The sequence below is a fragment of the Somniosus microcephalus genome, chromosome 13 (genome assembly GCF_052327205.1).
Source record: "Somniosus microcephalus isolate GS21.2 chromosome 13, FLI_Smic_1.0, whole genome shotgun sequence".
Classification (NCBI taxonomy): Eukaryota; Metazoa; Chordata; class Chondrichthyes; order Squaliformes; family Somniosidae; genus Somniosus; species Somniosus microcephalus.
This window is the reverse complement of record NC_140999.1, coordinates 32,550,345-32,577,725: the sequence shown is the minus strand read 5'-3', so window position 1 is coordinate 32,577,725 and position 27,381 is coordinate 32,550,345. Positions and strand designations below refer to the sequence as shown.

The window sequence follows — 27,381 nt, the reverse complement described above, 5'->3', positions numbered from 1 at the left end:
TAGAAAGTCCTCTAGCGACTCTCCGGGTCGCTGTGTGCAGGTAGCAAGCAGGTGCCTGGCGTACACCTCGTTGGTAGGCCGCTGATAGTGGGCCTTTAGCATGTTGCAGGCATCCAGGTAGGTGGCGGCGTCTTGTATGAGTGGAAAAACCCGGTGGCTTACCCGATTCTGCAGGATCCCGAGTTTCACATCTCCGGTGGCTGTAGAGGCTGTGACGGCTTCGGAGTTGGCCATGAAGAATTCCAAGCACTGGAACCAGTGTCCAAACCGTGCTGATGCATCCGAAGCATGCGGGTCCAAATCCAAGCGTTCCGGTTTCAAAAGTTTATCCATCGTTAAAAGTTTGCTAATAAAATTGATGTGCCTCAATAACTCCAAGACTCGAAGTTAGCAGAATAAAACAAGGCTTTTATTAGCAAAGAAAAGAAGCCGGTGTCTGCACCTAGCTTCACCTAGCATGCTGCTGTACTACTGCAAGACAAGCCTGAACTTGTCTTAAGTAGGGCCAGGTATGGGTGGAGCCGACACACAAAGGGGGCGGTGCCCTATATGCAATACAAGGTACAAACACTGGAACAGGCTGATACGCTTATCAATTACTTCATAAAAGGTGATGAGTCGAAGAAGAGATGATGAGTCGAAAGAAGAGATGAATAAGGCTTTTATTAGCTAAGAAGAGACCATGCTTCTTCGTGAGTGACTGAACAAGTCTGAACGAAACCCACACAGTGGTGGGTGGAGTCAGCTGAGGCATGCCTCCATACACAGCGCCACCCAGAGGTGGCAATATACAATACAGTGGTTTACCACATTCACCCCTTGTTTAATGTGAAGTCCGGCGGGGTGAAGGGTACTACAAGTTAAGTCTATCAGGAGGCCTTGTCTGACGTCCTGATCGTCGTGGTGGCGGCGGTGGTGTTGCAGCATCCGACGTCGGGTCTGGTGTCTGGGTGGTTGGCGAAGATTCCTGAGGCTTTGGCATGCCGTCTGCAGGGGTTGGGTTGGGAGGGGTGGTGGGGGATAACAGTGGTAAGGGGGATAACGGTGGTAAGGGGGATAACGGTGGTAATTCAGGGGTACCCGAGGATGCGAGATCTCGTATGGAGACCGTGTCCTCCCGCCCGTCTGGGTATGTCACCCAGGCATACTGGGGGTTGGCGTGTAGGAGGTGCACCCGCTCGACCAGGGGGTCCGTTTTATGCGTCCTCACGTGCCTCCGCAGTAGGACGGGCCCAGGAGAAGTCAACCATGCCGGTAGCGAGGTTCCCGATGTAGACTTCCGGGGGAAAACGAACATTTTCTCATGAGGGGTCGCATTAGTGGCAGTACAAAGCAGTGACCGAATGGAGTGAAGCGCTGCAGGGAGGACCTCCTGCCAGCGGGAGGTCGGAAGGCCCTTAGATTTTAGTGCTAAGAGGACTGCCTTCCAAACCGTCGCGTTCTCCCTTTCCACCTGGCCGTTCCCCCGGGGGTTGTAACTGGTGGTCCTGCTCGTGGCGATACCTCTTGTTAGCAGGTACTGCCGAAGTTCGTCGCTCATGAACGATGAGCCCCTGTCGCTATGTATATAGCTGGGGAACCCGAACAGAGCGAAGATGTCATTCAGACACTTGATGACCGTGGTACTGGTCATGTCTGGGCAAGGGATGGCAAAGGGGAAACGGGAGTACTCATCAACTATGTTGAGGAAGTACACATTGCGGTCAGCGGAGGGGAGGGGCCCTTTAAAATCGACGCTCAGGCGTTCGAAGGGGCGGGTGGCCTTGATCAGGCTTGCTCTGTCCGGCCTATAGAAGTGCGGTTTGCACTCGGCGCAGATTTGGCAGCTCTTGGTCATGGTCCTGACCTCCTCGATGGAGTAGGGCAGGTTACGGGATTTGATAAAATGGAAAAACCTGGTGACCCCCGGGTGGCAGAGGTCATTGTGGAGGGACTGCAGCCTATCACTCTGCGCGTTGGCGCATGTACCACGTGATAGGGCATCTGGGGGCTCATTGAGTTTCCCTGGCCGATACAAGATATCATAATTGTAGGTGGAGAGTTCGATTCTCCACCTCAAGATCTTGTCGTTCTTGATTTTACCCCTCTGCTTATTATTAAACATAAAAGCTACTGAACGCTGGTCAGTGAGCAGGGTAAATCGTTTCCCGGCCAGGTAATGCCTCCAGTGACGTACCGCTTCTACAATAGCCTGGGCCTCCTTTTCGACGGAGGAGTGTCTCGTCTCGGGGCCCTGGAGGGTCCTTGAGAAAAAGGCCACGGGTCTGCCCGCCTGGTTAAGGGTCGCGGCTAGGGCGAAGTCGGAGGCATCGCTCTCCACTTGGAAGGGGATGGACTCATCCACCGCGTGCATTGCGGCCTTCGCGATATCGTTCTTGATAAGAGTGAAGGCTGCACACGCCTCTGGTGTCAGGGGGAAGGAGGTGGCTTTGATGAGGGGCCTGGCTTTGTCTGCATAGAGGGGCACCCACTGGGCGTAGTAGGAGAAAAACCCCAGGCATCTCTTCAGTGCTTTTTGGCAGTGGGGAAGGGGTAGCTCCATTAGGGGGCGCATTCTGTCGGGGTCGGGCCCGATGACTCCGTTCTCCACCACGCAGCCGAGGATGGCCAGGCGCTTGGTGTGAAACATACATTTTTCCTTATTGTACGTTAGGTTCAGCCGTTGGGCCGTACGGAGGAAATTTGCTAGATTAACGTCGTGGTCCTGCTGGTCGTGGCCGCAGATGGTGACGTTATCCAAATAGGGGAAGGTTGCCCGCAGCGCGTTCTGGTCAACCATTCGGTCCATCTCCCTTTGGAAGACCGAAACCCCGTTGGTGACGCCGAAGGGGACCCTAAGGAAGTGGTAGAGGCGGCCGTTTGCCTCGAAGGCAGTATACTGGCGGTCCTCATGGCGGATGGGCAGCTGGTGGTACGCTGACTTAAGGTCGATGGTGGAGAATACTTTGTATTGCGCAATCTGATTGACCATATCAGATATGCGAGGGAGGGGGTACGCGTCCAGCTGGGTGTACCGGTTTATGGTTTGGCTGTAGTCGATTACCATGCGGCGTTTTGCAGTGGTTTTAACGACTACAACCTGGGCTCGCCAGGGGCTAGTGCTACCTTCGATAATGCCCTCCTTCAAGAGCCGCTCCACCTCAGAGCTGATAAAAGCTCTGTCCCCGGCACTGTACCGCCTGCTTTTGGTAGCGATGGGTTTACAGTCGCGGGTGAGGTTAGCGAACAGGGGAGGGGGGGGGACTTTTAATGTGGAAAGGCTGCAGGTGGTTTGCAGCGGGCGATTTAAAAGTTGTTGGTTGCAGACTGTGAGTGGGGGGAGGGGTCCACCGTATGCTAGTGTGACACTCTTAAGGTGGCACTGAAAATCCAACCCTAGCAGGACGGCAGCGCAAAGACGGGGCAGGACTAGCAGTTTAAATTTTTGATATTCAGTGCCCCCTACTGACAGGGTCACCACACAGTAGCCGCTGATGTCCATTGACTGGGACTTGGACGCCATAGAAATGCGATGGTGCGTTGGCAGAATCGTGAGGGAGTGGCTACGTACCGTGTCGGGGTGGACGAAACTCTCTGTGCTCCCGCTGTCGATCAGGCAACTGGTGGCGCGGCCGTTTACCGCGATATCCATCATGGAGCTGGATAGATGGTGAGGGTGGCCTTGATCCAGCGTCACGGAGGCCAGTATGTGGCTTAGTGAGTCACTATAGTCATCCGCCGAGACGGTGGTCGGTTCCGGTGACGAAATGGCGGTTGAGTGCGTTGGATACGATGGCGGCGGATGCCATGCGGCCGGGGGTACACAAAATGGCGGATAAGATGGCTGCTCCCACGGCCCGCACGCTGCGCTGCTGGCTGGCTTCCCCTTGCAGGCGTTAGCGTAATGGCCTTTCTTCCCGCAGCCCGAGCAGGTAGCTGTCTTAGCTGGGCAGTGCGCTCTGGGATGTTTTAACTGGCCACAGAAATAGCATTTTTGGGCCTGGTTACTGGGCATCGAAGCAGTTCTTACCGGAGGCTGCTGTCTCGGTTGGGTCGCTGCAGCGGTTGGTGCCGGGGGCGGCGGTCCCGTGTCCCACGGTTTCGATTGCCATGTCTCGGCGCCGTTACGGGGGTATGCCTCGAGGTTTCGGTGGGCCTCCTCTAACGAGAGCGCAAGGGCAATGGCCGTCTTCAGGTCGGGTTCCTTGCTTTCTAGCAGTCTCTGCCGGGTGTGGTCTGACTGGAGGCCCCTGACGAAGGCATCACAGGCGAGTCCCTGCGCGTGCTCCACAGCCGTTACCGCTTTACAATCGCAGTCTCTGCAGAGTGCCAGTAGCGCCCGTGCAAATGCCCCTACCGATTCTCCCGGTTGCTGCCTGCAGGATCCCAAGAGGTGTCGGGCGTAAATTGTGTTCACTGGGCGCGTATATTGCCCTTTTAGTAGCTCGAGGGCCGCCACGTACGTATTAGAGTCCCGGATTAGCATATATACTTGATGGCTCACCTGGGCGGTCAAAATTTTCAGTTTGTGATCCTCCTCTGTAACCTGTGAGATTGCGAGGAAGGATTCAAAGCAGCTCAGCCAGTGTTCAAACTTGGCTGATGCACCCACATCTTGAGGGTCGAGGTCCAGGCGTGGTGGTCTGAGGGCTCTCAGCAATGTCTGCTGTATCCGTTGCTGTTGTTGCTCCTCAGGTGTCGCCATTTAACTTTTAGCTAATAAAATTGATACGCTTATCAATTACTTCATAAAAGGTGATGAGTCGAAGAAGAGATGATGAGTCGAAAGAAGAGATGAATAAGGCTTTTATTAGCTAAGAAGAGACCATGCTTCTTCGTGAGTGACTGAACAAGTCTGAACGAAACCCACACAGTGGTGGGTGGAGTCAGCTGAGGCATGCCTCCATACACAGCGCCACCCAGAGGTGGCAATATACAATACAGTGGTTTACCACACAGGCAATACAATATATACAGTTAACTACAGAGTCTGATGAATGGCATATTTCATCACAGTCACTTCCACCAATGCTGTCATGGACAGATGCATCTACAACAGGTAGATTGGTGAGGACGAGATCAAGTAGGTTTTCCCCTCTTGTTGGTTCCCTCATCATCTGTCGCAGACCCAGTCTGGCAGCTATGTCCTTTAGGACTCGGCCAGCTCGGTCAGTTGTGGTGCTACCGAGGCACTCTTGGTGATGGACATTGAAGTCCCCCACCCAGAGGACATTTTGCGCCCTTGCTACTCTCAGTGCTTCTTCCAATTGGTGTTCAACATGAAGGAGTACTGATTCATCAGCTGAGGGAGGGCGGTAGGTGGTAATTAGCAGGATGTTTCCTTGCCCATGTTTGACTTGATGCCATGAGACCTCATGGAGTCCTGAGTCAATGTTGAGGACTCCCAGGGCTACTCCCTCCTGACTGTATACCATGGTGCCACCACCTCTGGTGGGTCTGTCCTGCCGGTGGGACAGGACATACCCAGGGATGGTGATGGTGGTGTCTGGGACATTGGTTGTAAGGTATGATTCGGTAATTATGACTATGTCAGGCTGTTGCTTGACTAGTCTGTGGGACAGCTCTCCCAATTTTGGCACAAGCCCCCAGATGTTGGTAAGGAGGACTTTGCAGGGTCGACAGGGCTGGGTTTGCCGTTGTCGTTGTCGTTTCCGGTGCCGAGGTCGATGCCGGGTGGTCCGTCCGGTTTTATTCTTATTGTTTTTCGTAGCGGTTGTTTACAACTGAGTGGCTTGCTAGGCCATTTCAGAGGGCATTAAGAATCAACCACATTGCTGTTGGTCTGGAGTCACATGTAGGCCATTGGAACCGGTTCTGTGGGAGGTGGGACCAGTTCAAACCGGACGGTTTGCACCTGGGCAGAGCCGGGACCAATGTCCTAGGAGGAGTGTTTGCTAGTGCTCTGGGGGAGGGTTTAAACTAAAATGGCAGGGGGTTGGGAACCTGAGCAGGGGGACAGAGGAAAGGGAAACAAGGATAAAAGCAAAAGATACAAAGGAGAAAAACAAAAGTGGCAGTCACAGAAATCAACGGTTTAAATCAAACATGGCCACAGTAAATTATAATTCTAATAAGTCTAAGAGCGTTAAAAAAACAAGCCTGAAGGCTTTGTGTCTTAATGCGAGGAGCATTCGTAATAAGGTGGATGAATTAGCTGCGTTAAAAATAGAGGTAAACGAATATGATTTGATTGGGATTACGGAAACATGGCTCCAGGGTGGCCAAAGCTGGGAACTCAACATCCAGGGGTATTCAATATTCAGGAAAGATAGGCAAAAAGGAAAGGGAGGTGGGGTAGCATTGCTGGGTGACACTGATGATTGTGGAGTTGTTTCTGGAGATGATGTGATTGGAGTTGATGCTGCTATACTTGACGCACCTTTTGGAAGAACAATAATATCTATGTTTGTGAACTTTTCAATCCATTTTTCTGAATTTCTAAAAGCCTTGCCGTGACAAATAGTGTTCGACAAAGTGCTGCAATGGATTCCATCCTACCTGTTTCACTGGTAACTGATGTCACTGTTGTGCTTCCTGGTGAAGATGATTGTGTTACTGAGCTTGGTCTTGTTGATATGGAATTTGTTGGCTGCACTGTACTGCCAGATGAAGGTGTTGCCTGCGCAGATGTTATTTCTGCTGACCCAGAAGTAGTTGATGTGGCTGCAGTGGATGCACCTATTGAAAGAATAGAATCAGTTATGCGCATGAATTGTGCAATCCATATTGTGCAAGGACGTAACAAATACAGTTTCCTGATGCATGACTCAGAATTTCAACTCTCTTCTATGAAACTCCACATTGTAAAACAAACAATGAATTAAAAGAGAGAACTGCAAACTGTTGTTCCCCAATGTGTTGTATAATTGTTTTGTCTTACTTGTTTCCGTTGTGCTTAATGTCACAGTAGTGCTTGCTGTTGAAGACGATTGTGTTGGTGATGAATTTGCTGGCTCTGTTGTACTGAGCAATGTAGATGTTAACTGTGTAATGCTTGCTGTAAATGAAAAGGAAAATGGTTAATGGAGCTGTCCTCAACTCCTTTTTGGAAAGAACAGAATTCTATCCCTTTGCCATCTTTATAGGGCAGATTGTATATTCCAAAGCCCCCAGTGAGAATCTGTGGCTAAGGTGACTGTGGCCTCGACGATCAGGATTACAGCCCTCTCTGTGCGCAGCGCTGCCTTCAAGACGTCTAACTGCCTGGATCATGGGACTGGGGAATTTTGCCTTCGAATCCAACCTTTCACAAATTATTAGCTCAATAACCTTATTGCAGTGTTTTACAAATTTTAGTGTCATCATTTCACTCGTACCTGTCTCAGTTGTTGCAAGTGTCACTGTCGTGCTTGTCAGGGAAGATGATTCTGATTGTGAAATTGGTGGCGTTGATATCGAATTTGTTGTCAGTGCTGTACCAGAAGATGACAATGTTGACAGTGGGGATGATGGAGATGACTCAATGGCAGATGATCGCACTGCACTTGACCCATCTTTAGAAAGAAAGAAAGCTTTTATTTTTCTGGGCCGTAAATTCCATATTGTACACCATGTATTGCATAATTGACTTTGTCTTACTTGTTTCAGTTGTGAATAATGTCCCAGTACTGCTTGTTAGTGGAGACGATTGTGTTGGTGGGGAATTTGTTGTGTAATGGGACAAAAAAGACTTCTTAGAATTAAAAGTTAGAAGAAACTATAACTTCTTAGAATTAAAATTAGTGGAAACTAGAAGGCTGATAAGTTTGTCTCCTATCCTTGCTTAGGAATGTAGGATCTAGACAAAACAGGAACTATAAAGCTAATAAGCTGGTCTGTTGTCCTTGCTTAAGATAAGGCAGGACATGTAGGACCTAGACAAAACAAGAACTGTAAAGCTAATAAGCTGGTCTTTTATCCTTGCTTAAGTTAAGGCAGGCCATGTAGGAACTAGACAAAACAAGAACTGTAAAGCTAATAAGCTGGTCTTATGTCCTTGCTTAAGATAAGGCAGGACATACAGATTCTCAAACATGATGTAAGCACCTCCTGGCCAGAGACGGAACAGATAATGTAGCCCATAATTGCTGTGAACCATTCAGCAACCTCCCTGATAAGGGGCAACGAATGGACACAGCCCTTCGCCTATTCTGTAGACCAATCAATGATCGTAGATGGGGTGTGCACGAGGGGTGTACGCCTCAAGTAAGGGTATAATTGCTGTCCGTATTTGATACTCGGTGGAAGAATCCTTTCTCTGGGATGAGACAGATTTTCCCCCTGCATATGCTTGAATAAAGATCGTGAAACTTATCCAAGGTGTCCGTCTGGTGAATTTGTGGTTGCTATAGGGCAAGCATCGACCACTTATCTCAGGGGGTCCACTTGAGAGGAGGGAAGACTTCTCTTTTACCCCAACAATTGGCATAGTCAGCAGGATGCAGACTCTCCGACCCGAACAATGTGGCAGCTGTTGGGGTGATTATCTTTTAAATACCACCTACAAGTTAGAGCTGATGCATTGTGGACGGAAGGGGAGATAATCTGTATAAAAGAACTAAGTATAGCAAACCATAAACTGACGGGAACCGAGGAATAAGCACGATACGGGTTATGAGTAGGTTCTGAAGTGCGGCGAACGAGGCAATACCAGTGAACCGGTATTGGTCGTATATGGCCGGCGCAGACAAGAAGGAGTACAAGAGGAACCTAGGGGCAACGTAACGACCCCAGCAATAAAATAGGCAAGCTGCAAGTAGTGCAGAATGTTTAAGCATACTGTCATGAATCTTATCATTCATGGAGAAATGACTCATGAAATAACACTGGGCGGCCAGCTGGTGGCACCGTCCAAGGAGTATAAATACTCGGGCGTGGGCCCAGCTTGTTCAGGACGTTTTTGTAACCAGGAACTAGTGATGTAACTAGAAACTCATTGTTGTGAAAAGTTGATTAAAGCCTTGTTTTATACTCAAACCAAGTGCTTAGTAGTCTTTTTACATCACATACCCCTGACAACAAATCGCCAGAACAAAATTGTTGCAAGTACGGTCGCACTTTGCGAGAGTATTTAAGAGAGGTACCTCTGACAACTCCAGTTGCAAACACCGTCTCGCTCTGCGAGAGTAAAGTAAGGGACGTACCGCTGACAACAATTAACCATGGGAAGTGAAAAACTTGAGTGGGGTCTCTGACATGCTATTTAGCGGACAAAAATAAAAGATTGATTGACAAAATGGTTAAAAACGATTGGCAACCAAACGACTCACCGGTAAAACAAAGAGAATGGTGGGCTAAGGATACAAAATTAAAGGAAGAAAAGCTTATCATTTTAATGGCTCGCACCTATTATGAGTTGAGTAGACGTACTCGAATTTGGACCAAAAACGGGTGCCAAAATTGTACCCGAGTACCAGTAATTTAAGAAAGGGAATAAGGAAAAAAATCAAAGTTTTATTGACACAGATGCTATCAGTTTCTGTCCAAAACAAGTAAAATGCAGGATTTGCTGAGTGAAAGGAATCTTAAAAGGAATGCTGGAATCTCAGTTTGTGTGAAAATGTGTGTTAAAAGTGTGGAAGTTTTCTGTCGTTGAAAGTGTCTGTGTGTTTGTTTTAGCTCCACCCACTCTTTTGTACAGAGAGCTAAAAGCTGTTTGACCCTTTGGAGACTTGTCTTGAATGATGGACAAGCGTGTGTTGTTTTAAGTTTGTTAATTGTTTTACAAAAGATAAGCTTCAGCCTTGAAGTTACAGTGGCCAGTGTGCCTGGAAGAAAATTAATTTGAATGTTTACAAGGCATGGGTGATTGTTTCTTTGTTAATGTGGCTTCTTTCTTTCTTTTCCAAGTGGTACTGGCTAGTTTAAAAAAAATTGATCTGGATTAAATTGGAGTTATGAGGTTAATTAACCTATTAAAACCAGACTTTCATTGTGGCCATGGTGAAATTCTGATTGGTGTAAGTTTGTGTAGATCGCATTGAATAAGATAACTCCGTGAGAACTTCCGATAGTGGCAGGTCCCTCTACAATATTTAATTGACTATGGTACTGGGAGCCCTACAGAATGCGGGACTAAAGGTAAACCCTAGAAAGGTACAGGTAGGGAAGGACGAAGTAACCTACCTAGGATACATAATGGCCCAGAAATTCGGGTCCCCACGCATGAGTACACGTTGGGTACTCATGCGTAGGTCCAACGAAAGTGCCAGTTTCGTGCATGCACTGCGCATGCATGGGAAACCAAAACTTTCATTCCCTTGAAAGAAGGGGTTGACAGGTAGAACGCATGCGCTGGAGAGGCAGCGCGTGCTCATCGAACTTAGTTTTTTTTGCAGGTTTCTCCGGGAGGGTAAGTCTCCAGCAGTTACACTTTTAAAAAGCAGGCGCAAGGCCTGATTTTAACAAGGTAAGTGGTGAATTAATTAAAATGAAAACATTTTTTCCACAGGTTTATTATTTTTAAATACTTTAAAGAAGGGTAAGTTTATTTTTAGCCCTGTTAGAAAATGTAATTAATTTTTTCAAAATTTTAAATTATTGTTTAAAATAGTTATTTCATGTAATTTATAGTTATTTAAAAAATGTGATTTTATTTTTTAATTTATTTGAACTTTTAGTTATGTTTTGGGGCTTATAGTATTTATAGGTTTGACAGCACTTCCTGTCAAATTTATGAATGAAGCATTCCCTGCGACCATTGGCTCTCCATGGCCCACGTGATCCCAGGGGATGCTTCGAACTAACTGCACCCCTGGGATTCGCAAGCACTGTGTGCCGGCAGTTGGAGGAGGCCCAGGATCGGAATACCACGCGGGCCCATAGCGCAACAGCCGGCGTGCTAGGTAAGTGCAGGTCGGGGGCTTGCACCTGCGGGAAGCCTCCGACCTGAATTTCTGGGCCAATAACACAAGGGAAGAGACAAATGCCCAAAGACAGAAAGGAGACTATTAGAACGATGCCGAGGCCAGGAACTGTGAAAGGGGTCAGACAGGTACTAGGGCTATTTAATTATTGCCAGAACTTTATCCCCGCATATGCAGAAATGGCCCAGCCTATACAGGATTTGATCAAAGGGGGGAACCGTCCCAGGAGATGGTGGACTGAGGCCACGACCAAGAAAGAGCATTTGTAAAGTTAAAACAAGCTCTTGTAAGTGCCCCTACCCTGGGATTACCAGACCAGAATAGGCCATTCCACATCTATAACTACCACTGTAAGGATTATCACAATGCGGTAGCAACCCAAGTGCATGGGGATAGACAAAGGCCGGTAGCGTACTTCTCCACTAAGCAGCAGCCTGTAGCTGCAGGATCGTCCAGATGCGTTGCTGCCCTCGACTGCACTGCGTGGGCCATTAGTGAACCAATAGTGATGTCAGGACAAATTATTCTACATACCCAGCATACTCTAGTAGAGCTGCTTAACACAGGAAGGCTAAGAACTGTATCAGATGCGCATAGGGCCACATGGGAGGCGATGCTCATACCCCCCAATGGCACAGTAACAATAGTTAAAGACAACGGTAACAATCCCACAGGGTGGATTACAGATAGTCGATATGCCTTTGGGGTGGTGCATGATTACATGGTAGCCTGGAGTAGGCGAAGATATATGACATCAGGAGGAGGACCCATAAGACACGAGAATATAATCAAGGAATTAGTGGGAGCCTCCCTCCTACCCCAAGAATGTGCAATAATAAAAATTAAAGCACACATGAAGATCACTGACTGACACCAACAGGGCAATACATGGGCAGACAAGGCAGCCAAGCGGGCAGCTGAGAAAGGGAATCTGACCAATGAAGCCCAATTCGGTGCATGTGCAATTGGGCCCGAGGAGGTGAACATGCTTAAGGTACAGGAAGAAGCCACCCCGCGGGACAGGGATGGGTGGACATGTTACCCCGAGTCCTGATGAAATTAAAGGCAACCCCTAGCCGGACTACAGGACTGACACCCTTTGAGTTAATGACAGGGAGAGCAATGAGACTGCCCAAGGTACTGGTCACAGGAAGTGAGGACGTAGGACCATATAAAGACAGAATACGAAGGTTTGTGATGGAACTCTGTAAGCAATTACACAACCTGAAAGCACAGGCTAGAGACCAACAAGTAATTAAAGACTTAGAGAACACTACCAAGGAACAGAAAGTCCAAATACCCCAGGTAGGCAGTCAGGTATTGGTAAAGATAAACAACCCAGAGAAACCCGGGTTCTCGCCAAAATGGACCAGTCCCTATCAGGTAATAATGGTAAGTGACACGAGCGCATGCGTAGATAAAAGGGGCACCGACAAATGGAAACACTGGACCCAGTTGAAAAGGCATGGACCCTAATTAACTGGTGACGACCGGGAAATATTACGTTTTACAGGATCTTATCCCTTATAGGGGAAGCCACGGGAGAAGCTGTGCAGGTCGGCCGAAAGGACCAAGAAGGCCTGTATTACAGAAGCTCGAGCGACGTTAGCTGTGATCAGGAGCAAAAGGGGGATTGTTAATGAAGAAAACCAAAGATAAAATACACTTTGGGGTACGCCAACAAATAATTACGGGGTTCCTAAACCTAACGGATTTAACCATTCCCAGCTTTTGTGGAAAGGAAACCGTAAGCCTGTACAATAACTTGACCCTACGAGCTCCTGAAGGCCCTGAATCAAGAACCATGACATTTAATGTGAAAAGGAGGACAGGTAGAAAAGGGGACCGGGAGAAAAGAGGGATACTAGAAATGGCAGGCGTGGGATACGCGGTAGGGTTTGCGACGGTGAACACTATAGACCTGCATACCATAGACAATCGGGTTGATGTCCTAATCTGAATCTTACAAGAATTGTTGGGTAGGGAAGGGGTAACCAAAGACTGCAGGCACAGCTAGGTGATGGCGCGGAGGGAGAATTGCTACAAGCGGCCCACACGTTGCGGGACCACGCCAGAACTATAAATTTGATAAACAAAGCAGGGGAAGACATGAGCCGGTAACTACAGTCGGAAATAGTTTGCACAGGGTATGGAGCATGGATACTTAGTGAAGTACAACGTAACCTAGAGCAACTCCAAAATGGAGAAGTGCCGGATTGGATACCGAATGATGTATTTACCAATTGGACCTTAGATAAAAACATGACTTATATGTGTGAGGTACGGAGGAATAGTTATGCTTGGATACCAAAAGTTAGATGCATAACCGGACATTTAAATATAATAGGATTTGTACTATCAATACCGCAGTATGATGTAACAAAAAGGAGATCCCTTATACCAAACAAACATAGGGGAGATAAGGAATCAAACTCGCTTGCGCTACCATGACTTGTCCAGAAATGTGATTAAAGAGAACAACAGTATGAGGGGTATTAACATAGATGATTGTTATAGAAATAACCAAGTTGTTTTATGCCAAGATCCACCAAGAACGACCAAGGATGACTGTGGTTATGGCCGAACGAAAGGGTGCACATTGAGTATCACGCCAATGACACGGGATTCTGAAACAACCGCCCCACGAGGGAATGGAGAATGGAGTGTGAACACCAAGGCACCCAATATGACAGTTACGAATAAGGGAGGGACCACCTCCTGTGCCATCATGGATACTGACTTCTGCTTTACCCCACAAGAAGAGACACATATAAACGGGTATATCATATATCCTGAAATAAAAGAAGAAACTATTAATGGGACAGTGACGGACACTATCGGAGAAGGGTATATAAAGGCAATAATGCCACAAGGAAAACAGATACTCGAACTGAACGAAGAGCAGACCCAACTGGAGCATGAAATTCAGAAGCAGAGACAAAAGTATGTTATTTTGATGGAAGAAATAGATAAGCTACAAAACGACACTGAAGAAATGTTGGCTAGTCGGCCTTGGTATACTAAGTTTTGGAATACTGGACTCAATGTGCAAATACACCCCTGGATAAGGATAATATCACATGTATTGGTTGTCATACAAGGTGTTGTATCGGTGATCTTGTTGTTGTTATCCTGTCAAAAATGTAGCAGGAATAAGAGACAAGCCATAGCGAGAAGGGTAAGTAAAAAACTGGATGAGGCAAATTTAAAAAGTCCGGCAGAAAGGACTTATCTTATATAACCTCGATAGGAAAGTCAACAGGCAGGTCTTGCAGTTTGGGAATTAGCTACCCAAGCGGAGGGACAAACCTGGGGCTCACCCATGAAAAAGTAATAGGGAAATGGCCTGGCTTGGGCATATAGCCAAGGGCCATAAAGGGGGGATTGTAAGGGGACAAAAAAGACTTCTCAGAATTAAAAGTTAGAAGAAACTATAACTTCTTAGAATTAAAATTAGTGGAAACTAGAAGGCTGATAAGTTTGTCTCCTATCCTTGCTTAGGAATGTAGGACCTCGATAAGACAGGAACTGTAAAGCTAACAAGCTGGTCTGTTGTCCTTGCTTAAGATAAGGCAGGACATGTAGGACCTAGACAAAACAAGAACTGTAAAGCTAAGGCAGGACATACAGATTCTCAAAGCGTGATGTAAGCACCTCCTGGCTAGAGAAGGAACAGATAATGTAGCCCACGATTGCTGTAAAGATGGGTTTCTGTGAACCATTCAGCAATCTCCCTGATAAGGGGCAACGAAGAGACACAGCCCTTCGCCTATTCTGTAGACCAATCAATGATCGTAGAAGGCGGGTGCACGAGGGGTGTACGCCTCAAGTTAGGGTATAATTGCTGTACTTGGTGGAAGAATCCTTTCTCTGGGAAGAGACTGAGATTTTCCCCCTGCATATGCTTGAATAAAGATCGTGAAACTTATCCAAGGTGCTGCTATTGGTAAAGCGTCGACACCTTATCTCAGGGGGCCCACTTGAGAGGAGGGAAGACTTCCCTTTTACCCCAACACATCCAACCTTTCACAAATTCTTAGCTCAATAAACTTACTTGCAGTGTTTTACAAACTGTGGTGTCATCATATCACTCGTACCTGTTTCAAGTCATCCTCGGATCCAAGGGATTGCCTAAGAAGAAGAGGAGTACCTGTTTCAGTTGTAGCAAGTGTCACTGTCATGCTTGTCGGGGAAGATGATTCTAATTTTGAAATTGGTGGCGTTGATATAGAATTTGTTGTCACTGCTGTACCAGAAGATGACAATGTTGACAGTGGAGATGATGGAGATGACTCAATGGCAGATGATCGCACTGTACTTGACCCACCTTCAGAAAGAAAAAAAGTTTTTATTCTTCTAGGTGGTGAATTCCATATTGTACATCATGTATTGCATAATTGACTTTGTCTTACTTGTTTCAGTTGTGAATAATGTCCCAGTGCTGCTTGTTAGTGGAGACGATTGCGTTGGTGGGGAATTTGTTGTCTCCCTTGCACTGACGGGTAACACTGATGATTGTGGAGTTGTTTCTGGAGATGATGTGATTGGAGTTGATGCTGCTATACTTGACGCACCTTTTGAAAGAACAGTAATATCTGTGTTTGTGAACTTTTCAATCCATTTTCCTGAATTTCTAAAAGCCTTTCAGTGACAAACCATGTTCGACAAATGTTGCAATGGTTTCCATCCTACCTGTTTCACTGGTAACTGATGTCACTGTTGTGCTTCCTGGTGAAGATGATTGTGTTACTGAGCTTGGTCTTGTTGATATGGAATTTGTTGGCTGCACTGTACTGCCAGATGAAGGTGTTGCCTGTACAGATGTTATTTCTGATGACCCAGAAATAGTTGATGTGGCTGCAGTGGATGCACCTATTGAAAGAATAGAATCAGTTATGTGCAAGCATTCTGCAATCCATATTGTGCATGGACGTATCAAATACAGTTTCTTGATGCATGACTCAGAATTTCAACTTGATCTCTTTAATGCAACTCCACATTGTAAAATAAACAATGCATTAAAAGAGAGAACAGCAAACTGTTGTTCCCCAATGTGTTGTATAATTGCTTTGGGTTGCTTGTTTCCGTTGTGGCTAATGTCACAGTAATGCTTGCTGTTGAGGACGATTGTGTTGGTGATGAATTTGCTGTCTCTGCTGAAATGAGCAATGTAGATGTTAACTGTGTAATGCTTGCTGTAAATGAAAAGGAATATGGTTAATGGAGCAGTCCTCAACTCCTTTTTTGAAAGAACAGAACTCTAACCCTTTGCAATCTTTATAGGGCAGATTGTATAGTCCAAAGCTCCCAGTGAGAATCTGTGCTTAAGTTGACTGTGGCCTTGATAATCAGGATTACAGTGCTCACTCAGGGGGAGTGTTTGCTAGTGCTGTTGGGGAGGGTTTAAACTAAAATGGCAGCGGGTTGGGAACCTGTGCAGGGAGACAGAGGAAAGTGAAGCAAGGATAGAGGCAAAAGACAGGAAGGAGAAAAGCAAAAGTGGAAGTCAGAGAAATCAACAGTGTAAATCAAACAGGGCCACAGTAAACAATAATTCTAAAACGTCCAAGAGTGTTAAAAAAACAAGCCTGAAGGATTTGTGCCTTAAGGCAAGGAGCATTCGTAATAAGATGGATGAATTAGCTGTGCAAATAGATGTAAACGGATATGATATAATTGGGATTACAGAGACATGGCTCCAGGGTGACCAATTCAACATCCAGAGGTATTCAATATAAAGGAAGGACAGGCAAAAAGGAAAAGATGGTGGGGTAGCATTGCTGGTTAAAGAGGAGATTAACACAATAGTAAGGAAGGATATTAGCTCTGATGATGTGGAATCTGTATGGGTAGAGCTGAGAAATACCAAGGGGCAGAAAATGTTAGTGGGTGTTGTATACAGACCCCCAAACAGTGATGCTGATGTTGGGGATGGCATTAAATGGGAAATTAGAGATGCGTGCAATAAGGGCACAGCAGTTATCATGGGTGACTTTAATCTACATATAGATTGGTCTAATCAAATTAGTAACAATACTGTGGAAGAGGAATTCCTAGAGTGTATACGGGATGGTTTCCTGGACTAATATGTCGAGGAACCAACTAGAGATCAGGCCATCTTAGACTGGGTATTACATAATAAGAAAGGATTAATTAGCAATCTTATTGTGCGAGGCCCCTTGGGGAGGAGCGATCATAATATGATAGAATTCTTCATTAAGATGGAGAGTGAAGTAGTTGATTCAGAAACTTGGGTACTGAATTTAAATAAAGGAAACTATGATGGTATGAGGCGCGAGTTGGCTAGGATCGATTGGAGAATGTTATTTAAAGGATTGACGGTGAATAGGCAATGGCAAACATTTAAAGATCGCATGGATGAACTACAGAATTTGTTCATCCCAGTTTGGCATAAAAATAAAACAAAAAAGGTGACTCAACATTGGCTAACAAGGGAAATTAGGGATAGCATCAGGTCCAAGGAGAGGACATATAAATTGGCCAGAAAAAGCAGCAAACCTTAGGATTGGGAGCAGCTTAGGATTCAGCAAAGGAGGACAAAGGGATTAATTAAGAGGGGGAAAATAGAGTATGAGAGTAAGCTTGCAGGAAACATAAAAACTTACTTTAAAAGCTTCTATAGACATGTGAAGAGAAAAAGATTGGTAAAGTCAAGCGTAGGTCCCTTGCAGTCAGAATCAGAGGAATTTATAATGGGGAACAAAGACATGGCAGACCAATTAAATACATACTTTGGTTCTGTCTTCACAAAGGAGGACACAAATAACCTCCCAGAGATGTCGGGGAACATAGGGTTTAATGAGAGGGAGGAACTGAATGAAATCAGTATTTGTAGGGAAATGGTGTTAGGGAAATTGACGGGATCGAAGGCCAATAAATCCCCAGGGCCTGATAATCTACATCCTAGGGTACTTAAGGAAGTGGCCCTAGAAATAGTAGATGCATTGCTGGTCATCTTCCAAAATTCTATAGACTCTGGAACAGTTCCCATGGATTGGAGGGTAGCGAATGTAACCCCACTATTTAAAAAAGGTGGTAGAGAAAAAACGGGGAATTATAGACCGGTAAGCCTGACATCGGTAGTGGGGAAAATGCTAGAGTCCATTATAAAAGATGTAATAGCAGAGCACTTGGAAAACAGTGACAGGAACGGACAAAGTCAACATGGATTTACAAAAGGTAAATCATGCTTGACGAATCTACTGGAATTTTTTGAGGATGGAACTGGTAGAATAGATAAGGGAGAACCAGTGGATGTGGTGTATTTGGACTTTCAGAAGGCTTTCGATAAGGTCCCACATAAGGGACTAGCGTGCAAAATTAAAGCACATGGGATTGGGGGTAAGGTACTGACTTGGATAGAAAACTGGTTGGCAGACGGGAAGCAAAGAGTTGGAATAAATGGGTCTTTTTCCAAGTGGAAGGCAGTGACTATCGGTGCTAGGACCCCAGTTATTCACGATATATATCTTAATGATCTAGACGAGGGAACTAGATGTAATATCTCCAAGTTTGCAGATGACACAAAGCTGGGTGGGCGTGTGAGCTGTGAGGAGGATGCAGAGAAACTCCAGTACGATTTGGACAGGTTGGGTGATTGGACAGATGCATGGCAGATGCAGTATAATGTGAATAAATGCAAGGTTATCCACTTTGGTGGCAAGAACAGGAAGGCAGATTATTAGCTGAACGGAAATACATTGGGAAAAGGGGAAGTGCAACGAGACCTGGGTGTCCTTGTGCACCCGTCACTGAAGGTAAGCATGCAGGTGCAGCAGACGGTTAAGAAGGCAAATGGTATGCTGGTCTTCATAGCGAGAGGATTCGAGTACAGGAGCAAGGACGTCTTGCTGCAGTTGTACAGGGCCTTGGTGAGACCACACCTTGAGTATTGTGTGCAGTTTTGGTTGCCTTATCTGAGGAAGGATGTTCTTGCCATGGAGGGAGTGCAGCAAAGATTCACCAGGCTGATACCTGGGATGGCGAGAATGACGTATGAAGAGAGATTGGGTCGATTTGGCTTATATTCGCTAGAGTTTAGAAGAATGAGAGAGGATCTCATTGAAACATAAAATTCCAACAGAACTAGACAGACTAGATGCAGGAAGGCTGTCCCCGACGATGGGGGAGTCCAGAACCAGGGGTCACAGTCTAAGGATAAGGGGTAAGCCATTTACGACTGAGATGACGAGGAATTTCTTCACCCAGAGAGTGGTGAACCTCTGGAATTCTCTACCACAGAGACAGTTGAGGCCAATTTATTAAAATAGAAACATCGAAGATAGGAGCAGGAGTAGGTCATTCGGCCCCTCGAGCTTGCTCTGCCATTCCATGAGATCATGGCTGATCATCCAAACTCAGCACCCTGTCCCTGCCTTCTCCCCATATCCCTTGATCCGTTTAGCCTTAAATATATTCAAGAAGGAGTTAGCTATATTTCTTAAGGCTAAGGGGATCAAGGGATATGGGGAGAAAGCAGGGACAGGGTACTGAATTTGGATGATCAGCCACAATCGCATTGAATGGTGGAGCAGGGTCAAGGGGCTGAATGGCCTACTCCTGCTCCTATCTTCTATGTTTCTATATTTCACTGTACGCTGCACTGCCTTCAAGACGTCTAACTGCCTGGAGCATAGAACTGGGGAACTTTGCCTTCTAATCAAAATTTCATAAATTCTTAGCTCAATAACCTTACTTGGTGTGTTTTACAAATAGTGGTGTCATCATTTCACTCGTACCTGTTTCAGTTGTAGCAAGTGTCACTGTCGTGCTTGTCGGGGAAGATGATTCTGATTGTGAAATTGGTGGCGTTGATATAGAATTTGTTGTCACTGCTGTACCAGAAGATGACAATGTTGACAGTGGAGATGATGGAGTTGACACAATGGCAGATGATCGCACTGTACTTGACCCACCTTTAGAAAGAAAAAAATCTTTTATTTTTCTGGGCCGTAAATTCCATATTGTACACCATGTATTGCATAACTGACTTTGTCTTACTTGTTTCAGTTGTGTATAATGTCCCAGTACTGCTTGTTAGTGGAGACGATTTTGTTGGTGGGGAATTTGTTGTCTCTCTTGTACTGACGGGTAACACTGATGATTGTGGTGTTGTTTCTGGAGATGATGTGATTGGTGTTGATGCTGCTATACTTGGCGCACCTTTTGAAAGAACAGTAGTACCTATGTTTGTGAACCTTTCAGTCCATTTTTCTGAATTTCTAAAAGCCTTGCCATGACAAATAGTGTTCGAGAAAGTGCTGCAATGGTTTCCATCCTACCTGTTTCACTGGTAACTGATGTCACTGTTGTGCTTCCTAGTGAAGATGATTGTGTTACTGAGCTTGGTCTTGTTGATATGGAACTTGTTGGCTGCACTCTACTGCCAGATAAAGGTGTTGCCTGTGCAGATGTTATTTCTGCTGACCCAGAAATAGTTGATGTGGCTGCAGTGGATGCACCTATTGAGAGAATAGAATCAGTTATGCGCATGAATTCTGCAATTCACATTTTCTTGATGCATGCCTCAGAATTTCAACTTGCTCTCTTGCATGCAACTCCACATTTTAAAACAAACAATGAATTAAAAGAGAGAACTGCAAACTGTTGTTCCCCAATGTGTTGTATAATTGTTTTGTCTTACTTTTTTCCGCTGTGCTTAATGTCACTGTAGTGCTTGCTGTTGAAGACGATTGTGTTGGTGATGAATTTGCTGGCTCTGTTGTACAGGAAACTTTTTTTTATCCGGCACCGACGGGACCGACGTGGTACCGGTTCATCAAAAATTCCGGATCACCGAGCGCTATAGTAAAAGATACGAGAGCTGAGAGCTCCGTATAAAGCAACAAACCCTGTTGCTTAGTAACAGGTTCAGAACAATGGCCACAAGTTACAAGCGTCTCTGTAGCTTAGCAACAGCTGCAGCCACACCCTTGTACAGCAACAGATGGAGGAAGGCAAGTAATATGAAGTATGAACCTACTCCTGAATTTTCCGGTTAACCGAGGTTTCCGGTTATTTAGGTGCCGGTAAATCGAAAGTTTCCTGTACTGAACAATGTAGATGCTAACTGTGTAATGCTTGCTGTAAATTGAAACGAATATGGTTAATGGAGCTGTCCGCATCTCCTTTTAGAAAGAACAGAATTCTATCTCTTTGCAATCTTTATAGGGCAGATTGCATAGTCCAATGCTCCCAGTGAGAATCTGTGGTTAAGGTGACTGTGGCATAGGCGATCAGGATTTCAGCCCTCTTTGTGCGCAGCACTGCCTTCCAGACGTCTAACTGCCTGGAGCATGGAACTGGGGAATTTTGCCTTCGGATCTAAACTTCACAAATTCTCAGCTCAATAACCTTACTTGCAGTGTTTTAAAAATTGTGGTGTCATCACTTCACTCGTACCTTTTTCAGTGGTAGCAAGTGTCACTGTCGTGCTTGTCGGGGAAGATGATGCTGATTGTGAAATTGATGGCGTTAATATAGAATTTGTTGTCACTGCTGTACCAGAAGATGACAATGTTGACAGTGGAGATGATGGAGATGACACAATGGCAGATGATCGCACTGTACTTGACCCACCTTAAGAATGAAAAAAACATTTATTCTTCTGGGCCGTAAGTTCCATATTGTACACCATGTATTGCATAATTGAATTTGTCTTACTTGTTTCAGTTGTGAATAATGTCCCAGTACTGCTTGTTAGTGGAGACAACTGTGTTGGTGGTGAACTTGTTGTCTCTCTTGTACTGACAGGTAAAATTGATGATTGTGGAGTTGTTTCTGGAGATGATGTGATTGGAGTTGATGCTGCTATAATTGACGCACCTTTTGAAAGAACAGTAATATCTATGTTTGTGAATCTTTCAATCCATTTTTTTGAATTACTAAAACCCTTGCAGTGACAAATAGTGTTCGACAAAGTGCTGCAATGGTTTCCATCCTACCTGTTTCACTGGTAACTGATGTCACTGTTGTGCTTCCTGGTGAAGATGATTGTGTTGCTGAGCTTGGTCTTGTTGATATGGAATTTGTTGGCTGCACTGTACTGCCAGATGAAGGTGTTGCCTGTGCAGATGTTATTTCTGCTGACCCAGAAGTAGTTGATGTGGCTGCAGTGGATGCACCTATTGAAAGAATAGAACCAGTTATGCGCATGAATTCTGCAATTCATATTGTGCTAGGACGTAACAAATACAGTTTCTTGTTGCATGACTCAGAATTTCAACTTGCTGTCTTGCATGCAACTCCACATTGCAAAACAAACAATGAATTAAAAGAGAGAACTGCAAAATATTGTTCCCCAATGTGTTCTATAATTGTTTTGTCTTACTTGTTTCCGTTGTGCTTAATGTCACAGTAGTGCTTGCTGTTGAAGACGATTGTGTTGGTGATGAATTTGCTGGCTCTGTTGTACTGAGCAATGTAGATGTTAACTGTGTAATGCTTGCTGTAAATGAAAAGGAATACGGTTAATGGAGCTGTCCTCGACTCCTTTTTGAAAAGAACAGAATTCTATCCCTTTGCAATCTTTATAGGGCATGTAAGTTTCGCAAGAATTTTGAAAAATTTCTATAGCCCCGAAGATTATTTCTGATTAAAGAAAACCTGGGTGGAATATACCTTAAACCCCCAAGGTATCAAAATGGCTGTCAGACGTCGTGGCAGAAGACAAAAGACAGCCTGGCTGTATACCTTCAATCACGGGCTGACAAAGGATTTGAAAAAAACACCAGCCTGCACGAATGTTGAAGTACTTGAAACTGCCAATCAACTGCAGTTTAGGAAGTTTCACCCACAGAACAAAGGATGTTTGTTTACAGAACTCTCTACAATGTTGACTCAAAGGATTAAGTACTTAAAGCTGTCAATCAATTGCGGTTGGAATGCGACCGCAGGACAATGGTCTTTTTACAAACCACTTGAGTGCTATTGACTGAACAGTTAAGGATGCCTGAGACATTTTGTATTAAGCACAAACCAGTTAAAATCAATGGGTAATACATTCAAACCCATTACAGTCAATGGGGACAAATCAATCCCTTTTGTATAGCCGAGATACATCCAGATTTGGGCGCTAAGACAATGGCTCCCAATGGGGTATAAAGATAGCCTCTCGGGAAGCCATTCTCTCTCTCTCTCTGCTACCTCACCTCTGTGCCCTGCCTACAAGAAGAACAGCTCAGCAGCCCGCCCAAAGGAGTGGAATACCAGCAGTTACTTTGAATTACTGGGGTATCTCTGCTTCGGGGCGGTGAAGAATCCAAGGCAGACCGCAGGGGCACAGAGCAGGCATTCACTGGTGAGCATAGATATTCTGGCCCTTTACAAGGCATCCTAGATAGATATTAGGGGTGGGAATTAAAGGGTGATTTTGTTAAATTGTAATTTTAGTCAATTTTCCCTCGATGTGTCCATTTCTCCTCCCCTATTAAGTAAAAGTGTGCTGTATTAAGCAAAGGTGTGCTGTACTAAGCAAAGGTGTGCTGTACTAAGCAAAAGTGTGCTGTATTAAGCCAAAGATTGCTGTCCTAAGAAAAGGTTGCTCTATTAAGCAAAGGTGTGCTGTATTAAGCAAAAGTGTGCTGTATTTTCATTATTTTCAATTTATTCTTATTTTCAATAAATACTGGTCTTCCTTGCACCCAACCATGAGTCTCGTTTTTGTCTACATCACTACTGAAATAAGTCCGGCGGTCAGAACCAGAAAAGGGGAGTGATTCGAAACTGCACGGGGCTCTGGAGCAGCTCAGATACTTCTGACTGGCCAGAGATAATAACCCCAGTAACCACCCCCACCTATCTCTACAAAATGGCGACCGTGGCAGGACCATCGGCAACAGTATGCGATGTAGTAGACGATGGTTTGGGTCTGGAGAGAGCAGCAGTTATTGGGTTTCTTTTTATCCCACTGATCTGTTTGTGGTTAGGTTCCCGCAGGCTTAGGGAAGTTAGAGCAGAGAGTTGGGATAAGGAAAGGGAGATTGAAGAATACCAGGCCAAGGTAGAGCGCCTGGTGGTCCAGTTTAGTGAGGGCAAAAGCCACACGAGGTACGAATTAGAGTACCTGAAGTGCCTAGTTGCAGAGGCCAAGAGCAATGAGATGAGGGTGCGGGAGGAGAACGCCCGCCTCATACAAGAAGTAAAAGAGCAGGAGGAAAAAGTTAGGGAGGTAAAGGCAGCGTATAAGCTGGCCTGCAACCAAGGGTTTGAGGAAGCAGATCATGGCCCCTGTAGGGAAGAGATAGAAAGCTTGAATATGGCTTTAAAGAGGGCAAAGGGGATGATATGCCTTATCAGCCCGAACATAGGCCAGTCGGACTTTACCGGCAACCCAAATAAAACCATCCCACAGGCAATACCCAGAACAAGGTTGGTTAGGGAATGAGAGGTCCCACGACCGACACGCACAGCTCTGAGCTTTCAGGAGCTCTGGCAGCAAAGGGGGGGGTGGAGGATGAGGTGGTAGAGGAAGCACAGCAGGCCCCGCTAGATAGGCCGGGACCAGGACCAGTGTACCCCCTCCGAAAACGGAGGTACGGTCCGCCCGTTGATGAAGATGACCCAGGGGCCATCCAGAATCAGTTTGTGGTGCCGTATGGCACCCATCAGCTCAGGGACATGGTTAGCCACATCCCCAAGCTCACTAAAAAGGGAGACCCCTCACTGCACTTCAGGGAGATAGAACAGGCAGCTTGTGTTAATGACTGCGATGACGCAGAGCAAGCAAAAATGCAGCTGTTCTCCCTGGGAGGTGATCTCCTCCAGGCCCTATCTGGCGAGTGCAAAAGGGGGCAGAAGGATTATGAGGATCTGAAGAATGAGATATTGGAGGCTGCAATGTCCGTGTGTAATTGAGACACGGACTGCAGAAGTTGGTTATAACAGGTGTTTACTGAATGGAGACAAAACTGGAACTACTATACAAAGTTACTACACAGGCTTATATACAGGGGTGGTCACTACTGGTACTGCAGTATACAGGGGCTGCAGAATATAGTTCCTTCTTCAAGGTACATACACTACAGAGGCCATGGGACTCAATGATGGTAGTCCGTTTGCGCGGGTAGAAAGAACGGTGCAGCTCCCAGGGGAGTCCCCGCAGGCGTTCGCAGACAGGCTGTGGCCAGTCTACCAGAGCGCATGCCCGGGAATGCCTGGGCGGGCAGCACTTAACCCAGTCCAATTGACTCACTGGTTCCGTTGCCTTATGACAAACAGCCTACCCCAAATCCAAGCCCAGGTTGCGGCTTGGTTTGACCCCGAAACCCCCAGACCACCAAAGAAGCAGTTATCCGCCAGCTCACAGTAGCCTTTAGAAACCTGAGGTATATCGAGGCGCCCCAACCCAAGGGAAAAGTCCATGAGGTTAAACCTGGGAGCCAGAGTAAGAAAGAGTGGCACCAGGAGGGGAACCGTCCCTCCCAGGCTAGGTTAAATTTTTATGGGTGTGGGAAAGACGGTCACTGGAGAAAAGACTGTAAGAATCCCTGGAAGGATAACAAGGGAAAGGATCCCACAGCCCCAGCCCAAATGGCAGGGCCAGATATCCCTCCCACGACGATCGAGTCATTTTTACAGTCGCTACGGTCTCTTCTGACTGGCCAGGGGAGATTAGCAGCCACCAGCGGTGCTTTGACCCCGTCTGCCCCATCCCACTCCCAGCAATGACTAGAGCCAGCACAGCCTGTCAACCTCTGTCACCGCGAAAATGCTGAGGGGAGCAGGCCCTATGATAAGATGGGGGTGAAGACGGTGCAGGGGAGATATTTGGTGGACACTGGAGCTTCCAGCACGGTGGTCCACTCAGAAGACCTGACCAATTCACCCCGGTCTAACAAGGTCCCATTTAGCTTAATGGGACCTACAGGGAAACGGGCAGCTGGGAATGAACCTAAGGTCAGAAATCCTCAGCCCGCAGTGGGTACAAGCTCACAGGCTGCACAGGCAGGTGCTGTGGCTTGTGTTAGGGGAGGAGCCATTCATGACCAGTGTAAGTTGTTTAAGCAGGGGGACAGGGAAGGAGAGTTCTGGGACCCCTGCAGAGCAGGCCCAGTAGCAGCAATCTGGGACAAGGGAGGCACACAGGGGATAGTTTTGGCCCCGGACCAAAAGCAGGTCCAAGTCTAAGATTCCGCCTTTAAAGCCACCCTGGTAAGGGAAAATAATTTAGAACAGGGTTACTGGCAGGCTGCCAGTTATATTAAACAATGCAGGTTGTTTAAGCCGGAGGCAGGGAAACGGGCAGCTGGGATTGAACCTGAGAATAGAAATCCTCAGCCTGCAGCGTATACACTCACACAGACTGCACACGCAGGCGCAGTCACGTGCGTGAGAGGAGAAGTTCCCCAGCACTTGGCCCGAGCGATTCCCCCTCTCTTATGGGACTCCAGGGAGGAGCCTGCACCAGGTTTTAGACCTGAAGGGGAAGACTCTCAGCCACCGGCAGCCGGTGGCAAGGGATTGCCTGTCCCCAGCCCAGGTTTGGGAAGGGAGGGACCCAAGGGAGAAGGTCCCCAACCAGCAAGGACTGTGACCCGAGCTAAGGGTCCACTCGCCAGGATAGCCCCACCAGCGACACTCCCTAGGAGGTCTCTTCGGGTACCCCAGCCCAAGAAAGTATGGTCACCCACTTTCCAGTGGAATAGGGCGGACTCCCGAGTCAGGGAGAAGCCAAAAGATAGAAGTCCCCAACCAGCAGCCATAAGCTGCGAGGGATTAGAAGTTGGGATCAATCCAGCCATGCCGCATGGAGCAGCCTGTGGCAGCCCAAACAGGGATTAGGCTGGCTGGCTGGAGATGGGCGGCGCTTGTATATAGCTTTGTTTAAGTAACGTGTATAGAGGATTAAGTTAGAATGTGTTAATTTTAATTTTATATTGCAATTCAGTAGTGTTAATTATTAGAGTATAAGTTTTAAGTATGGCACCGTTCCAGAGTGTTGTCTATGTGAGTCGAGGTCGCAGGACCCGATCACATTCCCCCGAGCCAGGGGACCTGGCTAGATGTTTTTTTAAGTCTTTTTCAGAGTTCCGGAAGGTACAGAGGACCATCGTGCCTTTGGATGCTCGAGGAAGGGAGCACCCCTAGCCCACGAAGGGAGGAGTCTGCAGGAGGCAGATGCCCACAGCAATTAAACTGTTAGTGGAAACCCCGATTAAGATTAAGGCCTAGAAATTGGGTATAGCCCCGCTTGGGGCGTTAGAATTGGCGGAGCGCAAATTTTATAGCCAGGCGCAACTTATCGACACTTCATGCGATATTGGGTTGCAGCGCCCCAAAGGTGATTGAGGCGCGAGTTCAGGTGTTACACGGAGCACCTAAGGCGCTAACATGCCGGCGCAACCCAATATCGGGTCGTCCAGCCGCAGCGCAGGTGCTCTCAATTACCGATGACAACGAGACTTCCAGGCGCCGGCCAGCTCTTAAAGGGGTGGGTCAGGCAGCTCCAGCGTCCACACTCTGCGCCTTGTAGGCCTGCAAATCGGCGCAGGCCCTTCTCTGGTACAACAAACTTGGA

The 27,381-nt window shown here is 46.5% G+C and overlaps 1 pseudogene; it reads left to right on the top strand.

Moving 5' to 3' along the window:
- The first annotated feature begins 12,648 nt into the window (after positions 1–12,648).
- Positions 12,649–15,275, top strand: LOC147108191 (uncharacterized; annotated as a pseudogene).
- The last annotated feature ends 12,106 nt before the right edge of the window (positions 15,276–27,381 follow it).